We start from the raw sequence: 16,712 nt of genomic DNA on the forward strand, positions 1-16,712 counted from the left end.
TGCAGGAAGCCTCACAAGTTGAGGCAGCCGTTCGTTCCCGCAGGGGCGGGGGGGGGCGGGGGGAAGAAGGCAGCCGTTCGTTTCGGCGGGGGGAAGGAGGCAGCTGTTCGTTCCCGTGGGGGGGGGGGGCGGGGAAGGAGGCAGCCGTTCGGTCCTGCGGCGGGGGGGGAGGAGGAAGCTGTTCCAGACAGCGGGCGGGGGGTGGGAAGGAGACAGTGAGAAGGCTGCAGGAAGCCTCACAAGTTCAGCCATTTCCCGACGGCAGGGGGGGGAGGCCGTCGGGAAACGACTGCCTCAACTTTCTGAGGCTTCCTGCAGCCTTCTCACTGCTGCAAGAAGCCTCAGTGCTGATGGCAATGTGCTTTTATTAAAAAATGTTCAAAAATTAAACAGCTACAAAGAATTACAAAAATGGCCGAGTGCCAATGTTTCCTTCACACTGCGCGTGTGTGAACGCTCCAACGCGCACGCGCAGGGTTGCCGGCAGGAAAAAAACTAATTTAAATGGTACCCGCCCCCTCCCACTTACAAAATCGGCGCGAGTGGTAGGCTCCGCCCCCTGGGCGCCGCGCCAAGCAGACATAGACCTGCAGGGCGCTCCAGAATCGCGCGTTTTTTTTCCGGCGCAAAAAACGGGCGCCCAGCTCGGAGGGGCACCCGTTTTTTATCGTGTGGAAACTTGGGGCCAATATGTTTAAAGCACCTAAGTAACACCAGATTATTTTTACCTCTTTCTTTTCCAGTGTTAAGAATGTCAGAATTAACAATCGTAGGAGTGACTGACAATTAAGCCCTCAACCTTTGTTTTGTTTTTCAGTGAACTGTTCAGGGTCACTAAATCTCATTGAAATCACAGAATTTACGCAACATGGAAACTGGTCATCTGGTTCTCCAAATCTGTGCCAGCGCTTTTCTCCACCTAAACCACTCTTTATCCTTTATCCTTTATCCTTTAATATTCCTCTTTTTCTTTAAAGCAACGACCAAAATCATGATTAAAAGAATTTAAACAACAACATTTTATGGCTGAAATTTCCACATTATAACTACCCTCTATGTAAAGGAATATTTTTCAAACTGTCCTTCAATTCTTGCAATAATTATCTTAAATTTATGCCATCTGTTATGGTCTTATCAAACAGTGGAAACAATCCATCACTATTTGTCTTATCTATCCCAATAATATTCCATTTTTGGAACTGTTATTGCATTGCATATTTTGTTCACGTTAACTACAAAAGAGCAATACACAAGTGTGATCCACCATCCATTTCAGCAAGACATCCAGAAGAAGTAATCTCAATAGCTTTTTTTTGTCCAGCTGCAGTAGAATTGCAGCTGGCACAATGCCTACCTCTGTGTTGTGCTCTGAATTTCATGTGTGTTTAATCACCTCCTATTCAGGACTGGAGACCCACAGGGTTCTACTTATTTCTGTGGGAGAAAGTTGGTTAATAATGAAGGAAGAACAAAGGAATAGTTTTCACATTTCACATCTTAGACAGCATAGATGCTTAGAACAGATGAATTGGACTGAATTTTAACCTGGAAAAGTGCGGGGAGGTGGGTGTGAGGTTAAAACTGGGAAAAATGTCAGTTCGTTTGGAAGCCGGCTCCAACCCACCAACTTCCACGTTTAACTCGAGTGCGTTAGGTTGCGTGCGCTCTACCGCCCCCAAGAGAGAGGCGGGTGACCAATGTCCATATGCGAATTGCTCAATTCGGGCGATATGAACATACACATTTGACTTTAACGTCGGATCCACAGATTTCCCGGGCTTCCTGAAACTCGCCAGTGAAACCAAGGCATGTGCACAGATGCAACTGAGGGGGCTGAATCAATCTCAGGTAAATATGCCAATAAATACTCTGTACTCACAGCTGCTTTCTTACCTCCTTGTGGGAAAGGGTTTGTTCACAGTACTTTTGCAGAGAGGTTACTTTCCACAATTTGGAGGTAACTTTCTGCACTTTAGAGGTTTTCTCTATAACATCAGGATGGGTGTCGCTTATGCCTTAGATTGGACCTTAGATGAGGACCAAGATGACCAGCAACAGTACCCACAGTAGCCTGCTACTCACAGACCTGTAGCTCCGCAGCAGAGAGGGAAGCAGCAGAGAGAAGCAGCTTGCAAGAGGCAATATCCACGAAACAGGATCTGCAGGCAGAGGCTGAGTTTCCTTGACATGTATGAACACCAGTGTCTCAGGAGGCTCAGGATGTCATGTCAGGTGGCAGCAGACATCTGATGGCCACGTGTTATCAGTGGATCTCAAAATCACCACCGCCCTCAACTTTTTTGCTTGCAGATCTTTCCAAGGTTCTGCCGGAAACAGATCCAGGATCTCCCAGTTGGCCACCCGCAAATGCATAAGACAAGTGAGTGGCCGCCAAGTGACGAGGGATAACTGCAAACTTCGTTCCTGACACACGTCAAAAACCCGACTACTGAAACCCAACAGTGCTACAATGAATGTCTCCAGAATGGCCGTGGTTTGCTGTGCACTGCATAACACTGCGCAACAGTGTGGCATGGACCAACCAAAGGTAACAAAGCAAAGACCTCCGATCCTCCTCGGACTATACGGAGGGGGTGGAGGAGGAGGAGGCTGATGATGGCAGTGCACCTGCACCTGCTCGCATTGCTGCCAGGGATGACGTTAATGCAAGTATCACTTAGACTGCACCAGTGGACCCATGTTGCAAGGAAATGCAGATGCCACTCTTCCTGCACCTTCCCACCTCCCACGAATGCCACTAACACAAAACAGTCCTGCAACCAACCAACCACCCCTTCAACAATTAGTCCCCATTAATTCATGTCCTCAGATTCATTCTCAAACAACTTAGAAGGCCACTTAGCACCCAGCACTCAAGAATGGACAAGACGGAAAAGTGTTGAAAAAGAATAACGTTTACGTGATGTAATTAAAGAACAGAAACTTAGCAAAACATTTTCTGAGACACCCATCTGCATACCGATGTTCCCGCTCAGGTATGTTTGCGCAGCCGTGCAGTAATCCGAAAGAGCCTGTGCAGGCCGCTGATGTAAATACCACGCATGCGCAGAAATTTAAAGGGACCACTCATTAAAAGAAACAGGCCGCATAAAACATAGCACAGCTTACAGGGACATGTGCAACAACAAAGCCTTTGGTGCAGATTAAGGCTAAGGTAGCAAAGGCTAAGGTATCTGTCAACCTAGGTGGCAGACATGTCGGCATCCAGAGTCTGCACGGTGGCCTTCCAGGCGGCATGGACTCGTGATTGGAGCATTTGATGGTCCATGGCATTATCCATGGAAAAGTACAAATTCTCAGTGGCCAGTGACATACCACTCCCCCCTCCCCAATGCTTGAGGTGGACTCCTCCAATCGCATTGCAAATGCGATGACAGCACTTTGAAGGCTTGTCAGTGCATCGCACATTGCCTGTTGCTGCCGCTCAATGATTCTCCTCTTCATCGACGGCCCCCAAAGTACTGCATCTGTGTCCAGCTGAACAGAGCTTGGAGTGGGCTGTGCCCTCCGATGCAGATTCTCCACTGCTGTCTCTGTTTCCACCATCTGCTCTTGCTTGCTTGTGAAGTGTGAGTCACCAATTATCTGCCTTACTGGTCCCACCAAAATGTGAGTATCTGAGCTGGTCCACGGTCTGCATGAGCCCTGTGACGGTGCACCTTCAGAAGGGCTCAGCTCCTCTGAGGACTCATCGCCGATCACATCCACCGATTCCTGCTGCATGCCTTGGCAAAGATAAGATGTGAATTCGTCGTGGCAAGGCAAGAATGTTGAAAGTTATCATGATGAAGATAATATTTCATTCGCTGTTGTCAACATGACTGAGTGCTGTATGACATGTGGTCGGTTTTTATTTAATTGTGTCACCAGATAGCTGGGATCTCCCCATCTCTGACAGCCAGGGACGCCATAACTCTACTGATCTCCAGTGCTTCCTCCTCCTGCAGTTGTCAGCTGCATGATCTGTGGAGGAGTCCCTCCAGTTCTCTCCCTCTCCCTGCTGTTCTATGCTCTCTTCTCCTGCAAGAAGATAAAAAGGAGACGTATCAGTGAGTGTAAGCCGTATGTACATCTGATGGATAGAGTGCATTTAATAAGGGTGACTATGAGGGAGACATATGGCTTGCATAAGGATGAGGGTGAGTGGGCATGGTGGCTGGATAGATGGGGATGTGAGGAACTGGATATAAAGAGAAGAATGGGTGCACCTGCAGGGCAGGTGGGTGTGAGGAGTGATGGAGTAGGCTTGAGAAGGCAGAGAGAGGAGGTGAGGTGATATGCACAGTTGAATGTGGCACTGCATCCAACTTTCTTGCTATGCTCAGGTCATTAAACCACTTTCTGCCTTGTATCCAGGGGCATGGCACCACGCTCCTGCTGCTGACCTACTCTGAAGCCTCCAATAATCCCTTCTTTGTCTCAGCAGCAGACTTCTTCCTCCCGTTGCTAGGGAAGAATATCTCCTTCCAGCTCCTCATAGACCCCAGTAGCACATCCAAGGAGGCAACTATCTGAAGCTCTTTCCTGTCTCGAATCCATCGCAATACTTGCAGTTCTCTGACCGCCAACTACAACTCTTCAACTTGCATGTTTGGATTGCCCCTTTAAATACTGGAATTGAGATCGTGTCATGCGAGTCCACGTCACGCCTGCTGCCGCTGATTGGACGGAAAACTGGAAAGAAAATGATAATGAGGTGGCTGAGATAAAACGCCACTGACAGATGCGCTGAACATATTTCTGGGCTTCCCACACGCTATCGGCGCACCCCCCCCCCCCGCTTCCAGGGCATTTGCAGATTAAAATCCTGCCCATTAAATCCAATAATGAAATAAGCAGAAATAGACAAACAAAATGTTGCATATTATCAGTTGGTAGTTCCTTATTTCTTACTTGCTACTAATTAGAAAATGCAAAGTTGTTTTGGCCAAATTATTACCGACAGAACAAACAATAGTAAATTCAAATTATTGGCCTTGCGTGTATGCTTGTAAATATGTACCAAGTCATTCATGTGCAGAATGGTCATGTTTTATGAAGTTGGAATAGTGGTTTTTTCGAATCGTAATTGGTCCAGGCTGCCAATCTTTCTTAAGTACAGAGGAAGTTGTTTATGTCCAGCAATCATCTGGGGGCAAACTGCCTTTCATATTGATGCCCTCTGTGACTCTGAAATATCCATAGTGCTGAGCAATACTATACAACCAGCTACAGTACCTGGAATTCCTTCCCTGAGGCTCTCCGTCTCTCTCTACCTCTCTCCTCCTTTCAGACGTTCTTAAAACGTACCTCTTTGACCAAGCTCCTGCTCTAATATCTCCTTATGTGGCCCGGTGTCAAATTTTGTTTGATAACATTCCTGTTAAATGCCTTGGGATGTTTACTATGTTAAAGGCACTATATAACTGCAAGTTGTTGTTGTTTTACAGTAATGCTCAGCAGTATGGATTTCTTTTCCAGGCACTAGAACTAAATTTTCAGTTAGTCTGTACTGAGTTAGCCAAAATCCTCCCATAAAATTACAAAATATTTTGTTCCAAAAATTGCAATGTTTCAGTTAATAGATGCCAGAAAGGTTGGGGAGAGGAGAGCAAGAGATACACTAATTGAATTGACAGGAGTATTTTGGAGCAGATGTATTCCATGGAGACATCCCATTGGGGTGGACTTATCCTAACACATCAGCTCCAGTATCTGCTAAAGGAAATGGATCACATTAAGGGCTGCATAGCAGAGCACGGTGAACACAGTTAGTTTTAAAAGTGAAACTTTCTTTTTAAAGAAACAAGATAGGAAAAAAATCTATGTGCAAGTAGGTTTTTTGTAAAAAAAAGAAAATTGCATGCCGGGTAGGTTCGAGTTGTGCTCCGTGAATTAGCTGCTATCAGCCTAGGTGAGGGCACTATAAATGCCGGCATTGTGCCAAGACCAGAGAAGGGGAAGAAGAAAACCTGCTAAGGCTTCCATGCTCCTTCCAGATGGGGATTGGCTCTGATATTGTCCCCCATAATCAATAACCAATTGACGCTCACTGTATAGACTTGTACGTGAATCATGGCCACTTGGGCATTGCACAGGAGGGCTGCAGACACCTGTAAAACTGAACTTCAAATAAGTTGTGTCACTGGGTTTTACCTGCCACCGGAGGGCGCGACTGTCGGAGTCCTAATGGTCACTGGCAGACACGTGCAAGCCGTGTATATAATGTTGGCAGCCATGTTGAATCCTCACTTTGAGAATAAATAAACTGGAGTAAGGTCATGCCTGAACTAGCTCACCGTACTTAGCCTCGTGGAGTTATTCGATACTGAACAGGTTGCTTGCACTCCAGATTCTCAGGTCATTAATGCATTTTCTAGATGCTATCAAAATATTTATCAAAAACACTTACATTTTGAGTTACTATCTCATTTACTAAAAGACAGATGGTGCATGAAAGGAATAATTTTACTTGAGCAGCCAATTGTGAGCTTTTATGAGTGAAGACTGAAACACTGTATCTATAGTTATGCTTTATTGAACTTCTGGCCATTTGGATCACAAAATATGAGTTATAAAGGAAAAAAATAAATGCTGTTCAATTGAATGCTGCTGTGATATGTGTGAGAGTAACGTTGGCACAGATGGATGTATAAATTGTCAGTCTGTGCTACACAGATAGGCCACGATTTTACTTACCGAGGCGGGCTAAGTGGCGGACTGCGACCCTGCTCCCACTTCCATGGAGCTCTGGTGATCTGATTTTACATTGATTGGGCTTGTTAAGCCCGCCCTGCGAGGTTCCCAGCCAATTACCAGGAAGCGGGTCTGATGACACGTCATCGGCTGGTTTCCTTAAAGGGACCATGGCCAACTTTTTTTTGACAGTTCCGTCGGTGTTCTGCAGCATTGAGGTGCTGCAAACACTGAAGAGCACTGCACCCAGTCTCTCCCATAGGAGGGAGTCACAGCAAGCAGGGAGGTTCTCTTCCCTTCCAGTGGACGCAAGAGACACTGGACACCAATGCAGCCTGTTTCCACATTGCACAGGAGGACACAACCAGGAATGTTGTCAGGAGGATCAGGCTGCAGTGGCGCAAACCTTTCAATGATCTCAGTTATTGCAAAGCTGCGCTCAACCTCATCCTGCTGTGCCACTCATCACATCCACATCACTCTGCCTTCCCTACCCTACTCCTGCACATCCTTACACCAACTTACCATGCAACTTACCTTACACCACCCACCATCCCTCTCTCTCTCTCTCTATCTATATTATCAATTCCCCATCTCACCAGCCACCCTTCACACTCATCCTTGTCCAATCATACCAACTAACAGTGTTTCAGTCAATGTTCATGTACAGTTTCTGCTAATGTGTTGTCAAACATGAAATCTTTATTTTGAACACTTTGATATCTTGGACAGATTTGTGTGCGCCTTTGGAAGTGGCTTAGTGAGTTGTAGTGAATGGTCAGACATAAGGGTACCCTGCAGAATGGTGATGAGTATGAAAGGAATGGCTTGGGCATTGCAGGGATGGTTTATGGTGCTGGTTTGTGGTATTGCCAACCTGGTGTATCATGTGGCAGCCACGGTGCACATCGTCAAGTAAAGTAAATGTGGCCATGGTGAGGCCGTCCCGGACAGCAATTTGGTCAGGTGCTGGTGCCCTGTGCAGCATCAGGTGAGTGTGGAGAAGGTTAGTGTTGCTGATTGTGATGCTGGTTTGCCTGGTGTTGCTGGTGTTGGGGCTGATCGTGGTGGGATTCTGAGGACCAAGGTGAGATTTTTTTCAAGGGCACCGATGCTGCTGGAATAGATGACAGGTGAGGTTGAGATGACAAGTGATCTGTCAATGGTGAGACAGGTTGCTCCAAGGAGGTGACAGTGGATCGAAAGTTCACTGCAAACATTTCCAAACTGCATACAGCTGAAAAGTTTCTTTCAAATCCTGAAGGCTTCAGTTTCTGACATTGGAAAGTGAACAGCTGTGAAATGGTAGCTTTTATACCAATTCTGCAGCTGTCAACTAGCCAAAGTGATGGAGAGTCATTGAGAACCTGACATACTTATTCCCCGAGGGACGGCAAACTCGTCAAAAAGTGAGTAAAATGCTAAGTGCCTGGTTATAATCCTCTTAAATACCTTTAAATTACCTGTTAAGTACCTTAATTGACCAGCCTGCAGCTTGCTGTCGGGTCTGTGAGCTTCAGGCAGACTCCACAGTTGAGAAACTGACATGGAGGTGGGTTCAGAGTGGGCTTCCGCCCCGCTGTCAATCAGGGCTATTTTGACAGCGGGCCTGCCTCCAAACCCGCACTAGCAGGGCTGGGAAGAATCCAATCATTGTGTGCAAGGCCATTTTATTGTGGTTTGCTTATTTGTAAGACATTCGTAGCAGTGAAGTCATTTCACTGAGGCTGAGAAAGTTCCCAAGAAGCCGATTAGAATTCAAGATTGTGATTATTTAGCCTGTGGTCTCAAATTCTCAGAATATGTTTAATAATAATGATCACTGTGTTCTCAGAACTTCATTAAAATTCAAACTAACACTATAAATTACAACACAACAACCTACCAATGATCAAAGCAACTGAATGAAGAATTTGTAGAAATGGAGCCCTCCTGGTAACTAACTTGGCTGTCACATTGCACATATTTGTGTAGTCAGCTAAGCAAGAGTATGCACTTATATGAGATTTAGGCCCCGAACTTGGACTTAGCGCCTGCTGCCGCCGAGCTTTCTGGGCGGTCTCCCCTCCGAACGAGTTTGGTGGAGGCCTCCCGCTGGCGGGGAGGAAAGACCGCAGGGGACCGTCCGCTGGTGCGTAACGTGCATAAGTGTCCTCCCGCCCGCCGAGCTGCCAGTTTGGTCTGGGCGGGAGTCTGCTGCAGCAGGGGGAAGGACAGCTGCGTGGAGTCAGGTCAAACCTCAACGGTAAGTAAGAAGACCTGCAGAAAAAGGTTAGTAACCTTCTTTCCTTTTTTTTTACAGCGATTCAGATGGATGGGAATCCCCTGAAGGATTTCCAGTGGGTTTTTCTTTGCAAAATTTTAAATTTTATATGTTCCCCTCCTCCCTGGCCTGACTCAATCCTCGGCGGTATTTTGCCGAGGATTGCATTTGCCGTCGAGATTGGGAGCTCCCGCCCACTGCCGCCCAGATTCAGGGTGTAAGTTGCTTTTTTGCCGCCAGGTGTCTTTCCAGGACTTTTCCACGAAACTTCCGACTAAAGTACCGTCCTTTGGGCCGCACTTGGGCGGAACTTAGTTTCCACCAGGTTCGGGGCCTTAATGTACAACAACAACTTATATTCAGATAGCGCTTTAAAGTAGTGAAATATCCTAAGGTGTTTACAGGAGTATTATGAGGTTTAAAAAATTGATACCGAGCCGCACAAGTAGAAACTAGCACAGGTGACCAAAAGCTTGGTCAAAGAGGTAGGTTTTAAGGAGCATCTTGAAGGAGGAAAGAGAGATAGAGAGGCAGAGAGGTTTAGGCAGGGGGTTCCAGAGCTTGGGGCCTAGGCAACAGAAGACACGACCATCAATAGTTGAGTGATTATAAACAGGGATGCTCAAGAGGGCAGAATTAGAGGAGGGAATACACCTCGGGGTTGTGGGGCTAGAGGAGATTACAGCGACGGGGAGGGGTGAGGCGATGGAATGATTTGAAAATAAGGATGAGAATTTTGAAATCGAGGCGTTGCTTTACCAGAAGCCAATGTAAGTCAGCGAGCACAGGGGTGATGGGTGAGCGGGTTAGGACATGGTAGCCGAGTTTTGGATCACCTCTAGTTTACGTAGTGTAGAATGTGGGATGCCAGCCAGGAGTGCATTGGAATAGTCAAGTTCATAGGTGGTAAAGGTATGGATGAGGACTTCAGCAGCGGATGAGCTGAGGCAAGGGCAGAGACCGGCGGTATTACGGAGATGGAAATAGGTGAGCTTAGTTATGCAGCGGCTATGTGGTCAAAAGCTCATTTCGGGGTCAAATATGACACCAAGGTTGCAAACTGTGTGGTTCAGCCTCAGACAGAAGTTGGGGATTGGGGAGAGGGATGGAGTCAGTGGCTAGGGAACGGAGTTTGTGGCGGGGACTGAAAACAATGGCTTCGGTCTTCCCAATATTCAATTTGAGAAAATTTCTGCTCATCTTGTCGGACCGTGGAGGGGTTGAGAGAAGAGCCAAAAAAGGAAGCTGGGTGGTCAGCAGTTTGGTGGGAATAGCGTGAAGGGAGCAGGAAGTGGGTCTCATGGACAGGTAGAACTTGGGTGTTATCAGCATACATGTGGAAACTGACGCTGTTTTTCCGGACGATGTCACCAAGGGGCGACATGTAGATGAGATATAGGAGGGGCCCAAGGATAAATCCTTGGGGGACACCAGAGGTAACGATGTGGGGGCAGGAGAGAAGCCATTGCAGGTGATTCTCTGGCTACGATTAGATAGGTAACAGTGGAACCAAGCAAGTGCACTTGAAAGAAGCAATGCTATCTACTTTCACGGTCTATCTAGGGAATCCATTTCACAGATTTACCACTCACTCCCTGAAATAAATTTTCCGCAGCTGAGGTTTGAATTTACCCCCCTTCTATTCTTCTGGACAAGGTGAAGTGGCTTGTCATGGTCTACATTATCTAGTCCCTTTAGAATCGTAAAAAGAGCAATCATATCTCCTTTCAGCCTTCTCTTTTCCAGTGAGAACATGTGCAATTTACATACTTGCATAATCCAATCCCTCCATCCCCATGATGCCTGTATGTGAGTTCTTTTAACGTGGGGTGGCAGTTGTACACCGGCTACCACACAGGTTTAGCAGAGCAAGTTCTTGGTCCAATGATAAGGAGGTCCAAGACGACTGGAGACCAGGTACTGCTGTATGAGCCAAGTTGCCTGTGGCGAGATGCGAGCCGTAAACTCGGCGCTGTGCAGTGCCCTTCGGTGAGGTGGTGAGAAAACCGAGGTCTGGCAACCTGCAGCTCAACACTCAGGGCCTTCTCAAAATTCATTGGCTCGGTCACTGAGTTAGTCGTGCGAGGGTACGAATGGAAGGGGGCGAACACGAGTCCGCAACATCTGGCGGTATTGTTGTGGAGCGAAAAGAGTATTCCTGCTCTTTCTTGCTCTACATTGAGATAATAAAACCGAGGCCTGGCCATCCCCATAATCATTCTGGTTGCTCTCTTCTGTATCCTTTTAATAGCTACAATATCCTTTTTGGACGGTGGTGATCCAGAACTGTACATAATACTCTAAGTGTGGTCTCACCAATGATTTCTGAAGTGGTATGATTACCTCATTATTTCAGCTCAATATTGATCTTTTAATACATCCCAACATCTGATTTGCTTTACTCACTGCCACCGAGCATTGTTGCGATAATTATTTTCTGTCATTTAAGTAATCGTCCCTTCCTGGATTTATTGTCCCTACAAGAAGCACTTCGCATTTATCTACATCGAATTTAATCTGCCACCTGTCTGCCCAATTCATCAGTATATGAGGACTGAGCTTTGGAGTCTCTCATCTTAATTCGCTATGCATCATCTGCAAATTTTGGCCACCATGCTTGTGACTCCTAGCTCCATATCATTTGTGAAGGTATTAAATAAAAGAGGTCCCAAAATAGACCCCGTGGCACCCCACTTGTAACATTCGTCCAGGCTGATGAGAAGCCATATACCACCACCCTCTGGTGGTACACTAGTTAAATATGTATCAATATTTACAGGGCTGTAGTAATACCCGCCCTCCTGTATGGCTCAGAGACATGGACCATGTAGAGCAGGCACCTCAAGTCGCTGGGCCAATGATGTCTCCACAAGATCCCACAAATCCCCTGGGAGGACAGATGCATCAACATCAGCGTTCTCGGCCAGGCCAACATCCCCAGCATTGAAGCACTGACCACACTTGATCAGCTCCGCTGGGCAGGCCACATTGTTCGCATGACTGGCACAAGACTCCCAAAGCAAGTGCTCTACTCGGAACTCCTTCACGGCAAACGAGCCAAAGGTGGGCAGAGGAAACGTTACAAGGACACACTCAAAGCCTCCCTGATAAAGAGCAACATCCCCACTGACACCTGGGAGTCCCTGGCCAGAGAACTGCCCTAAGTGGAGGAAGTGTATCTGGGAGGGCGCTGAGCACCTCGAGTCTCAACGCCGAGAGCATGCAGAAAACAAGCGCAGGCAGCGGAAAGAGCGTGCGGCAAACCAGTCCCACCCACCCCTTCCCTTAACGTCTATCTGCCCCACCTGTGACAGAGTCTGTGGTTCTCTTATTGGACTGTACAGCCACCTAAGAACTCATGTGAAGAGCGGAAGCGAGTTTTCCTTGATTCCGAGGAACTGCCTATGATGATGTTGATGTATCCATTGTAAAAATATTTCTACTGATTCGCACTTTCTTGATTTTCAGTGCCAGCCTTTCCAGAGGACCTGTACCTAAGGCCTCAAAAGTGGCAGGTGTCATTTAATATGAATGGAAACAAAATGATGGCCAGGAAATTAGCTCCCATTGTGAAGTGGGTGACGTATCTCGAATTCAAGTCTGAAGATGGAGACCCGAGGCGCTCTCCAAACTGGGCCTTAGGTCTCGTTCCCATAAAACCAGAGAGCTGCAGAGACCAAACTCGTGTTCCGATGCAGCTCAACACTCAGGGCCTTCTCAAAATTCATTAGCTCAGTCACTGAGTTAGTCATGCGAGGGTGCGAATGGAAGGGGGCGAACACGAATCTGCAGCGACTGTTAGTATTGTTGTGGAACCAAAGGAGTATTCCTGCTCCTCCTTATTCTACATTGAGATGATTAAAAACTAAGAAATTTGCTTGTTCCTCAGTGGTCTCTTGAAGTCTCGTTAAGGACCATTGGTTATGCTACAGTACTCCCAGAAAAATTGAGCAGAGCAAGTATAGCGCATGCTCTGCCCAATTTCTGCCGAATTTGACAGCATGGTCTGAAACATGCCGTAGGCCCCTGATTGGCATATTGATGGGACCTAATACCTGTTTGGGGCGGGCACGGGGCCGCTGAGTCACCAAATTTCCCCCTAATGAGGTTGAACAGCGGGAGAAAATAGTATGAGTATCGGATGAACCACCTCATCATTTGTACAAGACACAGAAAAAAAATCTAATGGATAGGTTATTTAAATCAGCAGCTTATTGTGCAACATCAGTGAAAAAGTCAAACAAAATTGAAAGTTATGTCGCCAGAGGGACAGTGCACCAGTGAGCTTGAATGGAGTGCTTGTTCAACCTCAACTGAAATACGGAATTGTTCTGGTCACTGTAGTACAGTGGGACATTGTGACAGTGGAGAGGGTACAGAGGTGGGCTCTGAAATAGGTATTGGTGGATTAGGCACCTGACGTGGAGTTGGAGCCATCAGAGACAGTTTTGGTATTTTCTTTATCAGTAAGTAACCTTTAGCATTATTGTTGCCAAATTAAGTTAATCTAGGGGTTAAGTCATGGCAGGAGAGCTCGGACACATGTTATGCACCTCCTGTACTATGTGGGAGGTCAGGGACGCTGCTTCTGACAGACCGCATTGTGGCACTGGAGCTGCGGGTGGATTCACTCTGGAACATACACGATGCTGAGAATGACGTGAATAGCACGTTTAGTGAGTTGGTCTTAGCGCAGGTAAAGGTTACACAGCCAGATAGAGGATGGGTGACCAACAGGAAGAGCAGTTGAAGGAAGGTAGTGGAGGGGTTCCCTGCAGTCATCCCCCTGCAAAACAGATATACTGCTTTGGGTACTGTTGAGGGGGATGACTCATCAGGGGAGGACAGCAGCAGCCAAGTTCATGGCACCGTAGGTGGCTCTGCTGCACAGGAGGGCAGGAAAAAGAGTGGGAGAGCTACAGTGATAGGGGATTCGATTGTAAGGGCAACAGATAGATGTTTCTGCGGCCGCAACCGAGACTCCAGGATGGTATGTTGCGTCCCTGGTGCAAGGGTCAAGGATGTCTCGGAGCAGGTGCAGGACATTTTGAAGGTGGAGGGTAAACAGCCAGTTGTCGTATTGCATATAGGTACCAACGATATAGGTAAAAAACAGGATGAGGTCCGACAAGACGAATTTAGGGAGCTAGGAGCTAAATTAAAAAGTAGGACCTCAAAAGTAGTAAATCTCAGGATTTCTACCAGTGCCACGTGCTAGACAGAGTAGGAATCGCAGGATAGCTCAGATGAATATGTGGCTTGAGGAGTGGTGCAGAAGGGAGGGATTCAAATTCCTGGGACATTGGAACCGGTTCTGGGGGAGGTGGGACCAGTACAAACCGGACGGTCTGCACCTGGGCAGGACCGGAACGAATGTCCGAGAGGGAGTGTTTGCTAGTGCTGTTGGGGAGGGGTTAAACTAATTTAGCAGGGGGATGGGAACCTATGCAGGGAGACAGAGAGAAGTAGAATGGGGGCAGAAGCAAAAGATAGAAAGAAGAAAAGTAAAAGTGGAGGGCAGAGAAACCCAAGGCAAAAAACAAAAAGGGCCACATTACAGCAAAATTCTAAAGGGGCAAAGTGTGTTAAAAAGATAAGCCTGAAGGCTCTGTGCCTCAATGCGAGGAGTATTCGGAATAAGGTGGACGAATTAACTGCGCAGACAGCAGTTAACGGATGTGATGTAATTGGCATTGCAGAGACATGGCTCCAGGGTGACCAAGGCTGGGAACTCAACATCCAGGGGTATTCAACATTTAGGAAGGATAGACAGAAAGGAAAAGGAGGTGGGGTGGCGTTGCTGGTTAAAGATGAAATTAATGCAATAGTAAGGAAGGACATTAGCTTGGATGATGTGGAATCTGTATGGGTGGAGCTACGGAATACCAATGGGCAGAAATCGCTAGTGGGAGTTGTGTACACACCACCAAACAGTAGTAATGAGGATGGGGACAGTATCAAACAAGAAATTAGGGATGCATACAATAAAGGTACAACAGTTATCATGGGCGACTTTAATCTACATATTCACTGGGCTAACCAAACTGGTAGCAATGCGGTGGAGGAGGATTTCCTGGAGTGTATTAGGGATGGTTTTCGAGACCAAGATGTCAAGGAACCAACTAGAGGGCTGGCCATCCTAGACTGGGTGATGTGTAATGACAAAGGACTAATTAACAATTTTTCCCCTTGGGGAAGGGTGACCATAATATGGTAGAATTCTTTAGTAAGATGGAGAGTGACACAGTTAATTCAGAGACGAGGGTACTGAACTTGGGGAAAGGTAACTTCGATGGTATGAGACATGAATTGGCTAGAATAGACTGGTTAGTGATTCTTAAAGGGTTGACGGTGGATAGGCAAAGGCAAACATTTAAAGATCACATGGATGAACTTCAACAATTGTACATCCCTGTCTGGAGTAAAAATAAAACGGGGAAGGTGGCTCAACCGTGGCTAACGAGGGAAATTAAGGATAGTGTTAAATCCAAAGAAGAGGCAGGCATATAAATTGGCCAGAAAAGGCAGTAAACTTGAGGACTCGGAGAATTTTGTAATACAGCAGAGGAGGAAAAAGGGTTTCATTAGGAGGGGGAAAATAGAGTATGAGAGGAAGCTTGCTGGGAACATAAAAACTGACTGCAAAAGCTTCTATAGATATGTGAAGAGAAAAAGATTAGTGAAAACAAACGTAGGTCCCTTGCCGTCAGATTCAGGTGGATTTATAATGGGGAACAAAGAAATGGCGGACCAGTTAAACAAATACTTTGGTTCTGTTTTCACGAAGGAAGACACAGATAACCTTCCGATATGACCGAGCGTCTAGTGAGAAGGAGGAACTGAAGGATATCCTTATGAAGCGGGAAATTGTGTTCGGGAAATTGATGGGATTGAAGGCCGATAAATCCCCGGGGCCTGATAGTCTGCATCCCAGAGTACTTAAGGAAGTGGCTATAGAAATAGTGGATGCATTGGTGATCATTTTCCAACAGTCTATCGACTCTGGATCAGTTCCTATGGACTGGAGGGTAGCTAATGTAACACCACTGTTTAAAAAAGGAGGGAGAGAGAAAACAGGGAATTATAGACCGGTTAGCCTGACATTAGTAGTGGGGAAAATGTTGGAATCAATTATTAAAGATGAAATAGCAGCGCATTTGGAAAGCAGTGACAGGATCGGTCCAAGTTAGCATGGATTTATGAAAGGGCAATCATGCTTGACAAATCTTCTGGAATTTTTTGAGGATGTAACTAGTAGAGTGGACACAGGAGAACCAGTGCATGTGGTGTATTTGGTCTTTTAAAAGGCTTTTGACAAAGTCCCACACAAGAGATTGGTGTGCAAAATCAAAGCACATGGTAATGTACTGACGTGGATAGATAACTGGTTGGCAGACAGGAAGCAGAGAGTCGAGCTAAACGGGTCCTTTTCAGAATGGCAGGCAGTGACTAGTGGAGTGCCGCAGGGCTCAGTGCTCGGACCCCAGCTCTTTACAATATACATTAATGATTTAGATGAAGGAATTGAGTGTAATATCTCCAAGTTTGCAGATGACACTAAACTGGGTGGCGGTGTGAGCAGTGAGGAGGATGCTAAAAGGCTGTAGGGTGACTTGGACAGGTTAGGTGAGTGGGCAAATGCATGGCAGATGCAGTACAATGTGGATAAATGTGAGGTTATGCACTTTGGGGGCAAAAACATGAAGGCAGAATATTATCTGAATGACAGCAGATTAGGAAAGGGGGAGGTGCA

The 16,712-nt window shown here is 46.6% G+C and overlaps 1 protein-coding gene across 7 annotated transcripts in view; it reads left to right on the top strand.

Moving 5' to 3' along the window:
• LOC139276702 (bis(5'-adenosyl)-triphosphatase-like) overlaps positions 1–16,712 on the top strand; it is a 1,572,769-nt gene that overhangs the window by 258,090 nt on the left and 1,297,967 nt on the right. The window contains exon 1 of one of the 7 annotated variants that reach the window (XM_070894672.1): positions 6,269–6,360. The exons of the other annotated variants lie outside the window; for them this stretch is intronic. The gene's annotated coding sequence lies outside the window, so the exon portion shown is untranslated. Of the gene's footprint in view, positions 1–6,268; positions 6,361–16,712 lie in introns of those variants that run through there. 7 annotated transcript variants of the gene reach the window in all.

Source organism: Pristiophorus japonicus, chromosome 12 (assembly GCF_044704955.1).
Source record: "Pristiophorus japonicus isolate sPriJap1 chromosome 12, sPriJap1.hap1, whole genome shotgun sequence".
Lineage (NCBI taxonomy): Eukaryota > Metazoa > Chordata > Chondrichthyes > Pristiophoridae > Pristiophorus > Pristiophorus japonicus.